This window comes from Ranitomeya imitator, chromosome 6, assembly GCF_032444005.1.
Source record: "Ranitomeya imitator isolate aRanImi1 chromosome 6, aRanImi1.pri, whole genome shotgun sequence".
Taxonomy (NCBI): domain Eukaryota; kingdom Metazoa; phylum Chordata; class Amphibia; order Anura; family Dendrobatidae; genus Ranitomeya; species Ranitomeya imitator.
In genome coordinates, this window is record NC_091287.1 from 76,267,982 (window position 1) to 76,273,981 (window position 6,000).

Here is a 6,000-nt window from a genome sequence, read left to right on the forward strand (position 1 = left end):
TCACTGGTGTCACCCCCTTGACCGCCTCCCATTGCTGGTTTACCCCTTGCCTTTTTGAAACATTTGGCCGCTCCATGCGGAGGCCCCGCTGCAATGAGAACAGACATGCTTGAACTTACATGTATTGCCGTACTTGCACTGGCCGTCATTAAACTGCCAACACGTCCCTGTTTTGTCCTTAGCCCCATGTGACCCCTCCCTGTCCCAACTGCTGACCACTACTCCCTCCCCCCATGAAAGGACTGCCCAAACTACGTTGGAGCTATAACTTTCAACCACAACCCTATGTCCTTTTGATCACATTTTATCTCGGGCCTGACCGCCTTCCTTTGCCGAAACTGTTCATCGTACCGAAGCCACGCCTGGCCCCCGTACGCCCTATATGCTTCCCCAATGGCATCTAAGTAACAAAAAAGTCCCGAACAGTTCTCCGGAAACTTTTCCCCAATAACACTCGCCAAAATGGCGAATGCCTGCTGCCAATTCACAAATGTCTGCGGTATTAGTCGCCAACGCCTCTTCTCCTCCTCCTCCTTTTTACTATCCTCCTTCTTCCCCTTAGCTAAATTAAATTTCTCCAAAGGAAGGAGGGAGAAAATCTCCACGTGTTCATCCTTCCAAATTTTTTCCTTTATTTCTTTTTTCAAATGAGCCCCTAAAGGCCCTTCAAAACACACATAAACCTCCCCCTTTGCTCTATCATCCAATTTAATCGTATCACCTTTGTCCTTTTCCGTTTGGACCGACACCGACACCCCCGCCGCTGATACTTGGTCCATACCGCTCGCTCTGTTGGACCCAACGGCCCCTCCTGCACCCTGACCAGACACCGGCAACCATGCTCCTACCGGAGACGACCGCGCACTATCAAGGCCCCCCCATCCAGTCTCCGCAAAATCTGTGACATACCCGCCAAAAGCTCCCTTACACCTGGGACCCCCACAGTGCTGGCCCCTCCACTCCCTGCCAAATCGACCCCCCCATTCCAGCTATCCCCTAGATCCCCAGACCGAACTCCACTATCCCGCACCGCATAAGGATTAGACGCATACTCACGAAGCTGCGCAGGTGCTGTGTCCCCGCCAGCTGTGCGATCTGAATCGTGGCAATCTCCGAATTCGCGTGGGTCACTCCCGGATCCTGAGTCCTCTGCGCCGCTGTGTTGCTCGTGGCCTGCGCCCCTGGCCTCCTCGTCACCAGGGGGGTCTGGAGCCGAAGAAACGGACCTCTCACCTAACCTGCTGGGCGACCTGGACCTGCCGGCTGCCAGTCCTTCTCCACGCCTATCTTCCTGCTGGGCCCTGCCGCGAGCCCCAGCCTCTGTTCCACTGTGACCCCTACGAACTGAGCCAGGCTGAGGGGCTGGGATCCGCCTGCCTGCTGCCCTGCCTCTAGCGTCGCCGGCCCTGCCAGGCACCCGCGGTGAGTCCGACCCCGGGTTACCCGCCGCTGAACTGCTGTTGCCATCGCTGCTTCCCTGCTCCGCCGCCGCTGCTCCCTGGAGGCTCCGCCTCCTCGCCGTCGCCACAGCCCGTGCTGCTCCACGCCGGGTAGTACTCCTCCTCACCGCCGCCATGCCTGGCCCTTGACCCGGATCCACATCCACTTCCGGTGTGGCCCGCGCCTCTGATCGGGCCTGCACCGCCGCTGCTCCAGACCTCCGACTGACGCCAGCAGCGCCAGCCAGTGGATTCCTGCCGGAGGGCGGGCCGGGATGGGTTGGTGCACTGCGGCCTGCACCCTCTGCAGGGTCCTGGGAGGGGCTCAGTGGCCGGCATCTGCTGCGTGTACCTGCCTCAGTGGACAGATGCTCCGGGGGACGGGTCCTCCTGGATCTGGTACCCTGGCTTCCCGGACCGCCAAGCAGCATCGCCAGCTGGTCCTCCAGCCAGCCGCCCCGTCTAGACCGCGCCATCTCCCGCAGATGCGCCATGATGGATTCGACTGATGACATCCTCGCACGTCTTTTCTCGTCGCTGAGGTGACAGGTAATGACCCTTCCCGCACTTTTCCTTACAAACCCACCCCACAACCTAAAACCACCCCTTTCCTCCTCCCCCTTGAACCAATCCCCACTGCCCTGATTAATTTTAAACAATGCTCCCCACTCCCCTTGGCAACGCAGTCATGGGGGGCTTTCGTTTCAACTTCGTTACTACAGCCCCCCGCTTTTTTGTGAATCTGCAGCGTTTTTGTACCCATTCCATTATAGAAAACCACAGGGATAAAAAACGCAGCAAATCCGCAAGAAAACCGCAGCAAAAACACACAAAAAACGCTGCGGAACCGCACAAAAAACGTGACAAATCCGCAGGTGCGTTTTCTGCCAGGAGAGTCAGAATCCGCACCAGAAATTCCTAAGCCTAATCCGCAACGTGTGCACATAGTCTTACAGTGACCTACTCAGGGGCAGACTTACAGCAGCACACAGGGAGGAGGAACCAGTCAAGAAGCTGATAGGTAACCATCCGATCAGACCTTGAAGGCCCTGCTGCTCTCTGCTTAGTGGGATATCCGTATTACACAGGACTTTGTGTTTTCTTGTCCTTTTGTAGTTAATTAGGTTCTGCCAGGATTAAAACTCACAATTTATGATACGCAAAGCAGAAACCGTAAGGCTAGGTTCAGATTGCGTTAGTGCAATCCGTTTAGCGCCTAGCGCTAGCGGATTGCGCTAACGCAATGTTTTAAAAGGGGTCGCGTTAAACGTCCCCGCTCTCGCAGATCTTTGATCTGCGAGAGCGGGGAACGGACCTCGGGCGCGCCTCGGACGCTGCAAGCAGCGTCCGCGGCGCGCCACAAAACACCGGCACATCGCTAGCGCGTGCCAAAAATGGCACGCGCTAGTGATGCGTGTCCCCATTGCTGTGAATGGTTTCGCTAACGGACGCATTGCACGGCGTTAATTTCGCCATGCAACGCTGTCCGTTAGCGCGGTCCCATTAACGCAATGGGAACCTAGCCTAAGGCTGCCGTCACACTAGCAGTATTTTGTCAGTATTTTACATCAGTATTTGTAAGCCAAAACCAGGAGTGGGTGATAAATGCAGAAGTGGTGACGTGTTTCTATTATACTTTTCCTCTATTTGTTCCACTCCTGGTTTTGGCTTACAAATACTGATGTAAAATACTGACCAAATACTGCTAGTGTGACGGCAGCCTAAGGGCCACTTTCCACTTGTGTGAGAAAAAAACGGTCCGATTTACGGACCGAAAAAACGGATGTAACGTCTGCGAGTGCCATGCGAGTGCCATGCGAGTGTCATGCGAGTGTCATGCGATTTTTTTATCGCAACATCCGTATGACATCCGTATTGCTGTCCGATTTTTACGCACGGGTCTCCTTTGAAAAGCCGGTAATTCAGCGCAGAGTACAGTAAAATCACAGTGACAGGTTAGATTAGAGTAGATATATACACATAGAATAGGTATATATACATATATATATGTCAGGGAGACACCTATATATATATATTTATATTTAGTGCAGCGCTAGATAGCTTTAAAGCTGGTAATTCAATTACCGGCTTTTGCTTTCTCCTTCACAAACCCGACATGATATGAGACCTGGTTTACATACAGTAAACCATCTCATATCACCTTTTTTTTTGCATATTCCACACTACTAATGTTAGTAGTGTGTATATGCAAAATTTGGGTGTTCTAGCTATTATATTTAAGGGTTAAATGGCGGAAAAAATTGGCGTGGGCTCCCGCACAATTTTCTCCGCCAGAGTAGTAAAGCCAGTGACTGAGGGCAGATATTAATAGCCTGGAGAGGGTCCATGGTTATTGGCCCCCCCCTGGCTAAAAACACCTGCCCCCAGCCACCCCAGAAAAGGCACATCTGGAAGATGCGCCTATTCTGGCACTTGGCCACTCTCTTCCCATTCCCGTGTAGCGGTGGGATATGGGGTAATGAAGGGTTAATGCCACCTTGCAATTGTAAGGTGACATTAAGCCTAATTAATAATGGAGAGGCGTCAATTATGACACCTATCCATTATTAATCCAATTGAAAGAAAGGGTTAAAAAAATACACACACACATTATTAAAAATTATTTTAATGAAATAAAAACAAAGGTTGTTGTAATTTTTTATTTAACGCCCAATCCACTCAGTGAAGACCCTCGTTCTGTGACAAAAAAAAAATAATAAACCAACAATATACTTACCTTCCACAGATCTGTAAAGTCCAACGATGTAAATCCTTCTGAAGGGGTTAAAACATTTTGCAGCCAGGAGCTTTGCTAATGCAATGCTACTCCTCGCTGCAAAACCCCGGGGAATGAGTCTAAATATAGATCAATGAGCTATATTTAGCTTCATTTGCGGTGAGGCGCCCTCTGCTGGCTGTTCATAGATCGTGGGAACTTTCCTTGAAAGCTCCCAGGCCGCACAGCCAGCTCTTCCCTCTCCTAGTGTATCCTCACCCACCCCCTGCAGACTGTGAGCCCTCGCGGGCAGGGTCCTCCCTCCTTATGTACTCGTGTGCCTTGTTATCTGCTCATGTTTAATGTATTTGTCTATATTTGCCCCGTATTCACATGTAAAGCGCCATGGAATAAATGGCGCTATAAAAATGTATAATAATAATAATAATAATAATAATATATCTCTAAAACTTATGGAATTTCATATTGCAGAAATATGGTTCAGGGCAAGTGCAGACAAGTGTAATTTAGGTCCGAGTGTGATCTGATAAAACATCAGGTCGCTTTTGGACCTGTTAGTCTATAGAATATGAGGAAAAATAGATGCATGTACGAATTTGTTTTGATATTCGGATCACACTCAGCCATGCAAGTCAATGAGTGCGTTGCAAACATCGGACTGCACTCGGATGAGACCTGATTGCTGTCTGATTTCCGCGTCCTCACAGAATGGTGAAGATTGAGTTGTTTTTTTTGTCCATCTTCTCCTTATCCAAAAGAATTGGATCACACTATGATCAAACTCTGATCAGCGTTAGATCAGAGTATCATTTGCGTAATTTTTCTGATTTTCTCGAATGACAAGAAATACGCACGGCTGCAGGTCGCCTTACCGTGTGTTGGGATGAATTGCAGAAAGTGCAGGTGAAGCTTGTGGTTTTTATGTGCCTTACCTGTACTTTCTATGAAACCACAGGAATTCACAATTGGTTTTGGCTTGCACTGTGCAATGATAATCCAGCATGAAACGTGTTTGGAAAGACAGATCCAATTAAATGCCTATAAAAAAATAGATGCCATTTAGTTGTTTTTTTCTTAATAAATAGTTGCCATTGCTCAGTCCTGTACCAGGATCAAGTGCTAGAATATCGACATTTCAAATACTGGAACAAAACAATTTTACAAAATTTTTTTTAAGATGAATGACATAATTGGCCAATGCTTAGGTCATAGTTATAAAACTACAAGTGAACATTATGAGAAATGCGGTGTGACTTTGTTACGTAGATGAAGCAGCCTTTCACCTGAGAGTCCTTTAATCACGGGTGTCCACTTTGCCCAAGCAGCTTGGCACACGACACCACTTGTTACTAGGAGCTTCTATAGTTACCTATTAACCCTAGGACAACTATCGTCTTCCAGCAAAGTGTAAGATCAAAGTCCTTTAGGTAACATGAAATAGAAGAGAACAAAGCCACGCGCCGAGCTAAGAAACCGTTCTCTTTGGAAGATTTAATCAGTCTGATATATTTCCCCTTACAATCTTTGACATCTGTAGTATATTATACAGAGTTATATGTTGCCATGCAAATAATAAAAATATGACTGTAAAAGAGACATCATCATAATTCTTGTTTTTTTATTTTAGCTACAGTACTTATGTGTCCAACAGAATACATACATGTAGAGACAGGAAAGGAAGCAGTTTTTACATTTACATGCACAATTGTAATGTACTTTTGCAGCGCCCCAGAGTCCTAGTCGTTGCAGTAATGTTATTCTTCCACCTGGGGGAGTGATGTTACGTCTGTGGGCAATGAAGGAGATCTTCTGTCCAGGTTTCAC

At 48.4% G+C, this 6,000-nt stretch overlaps 1 long non-coding RNA gene across 1 annotated transcript in view; it reads right to left on the reverse strand.

Annotated features, from left to right (window-relative positions):
* Nucleotides 1-5,526, reverse strand: part of LOC138643576 (uncharacterized) — a 29,787-nt gene extending 24,261 nt beyond the window's left edge. The window contains exons 1-2 of the long non-coding RNA XR_011314193.1: nt 5,460-5,526; nt 5,109-5,214 (exon numbers count right to left, since the gene is read on the reverse strand). This is a non-coding gene — a long non-coding RNA (uncharacterized lncRNA). The remainder of the gene's footprint in view (nt 1-5,108; nt 5,215-5,459) is intronic.
* Between the last annotated feature and the right edge of the window lie 474 nt (nt 5,527-6,000).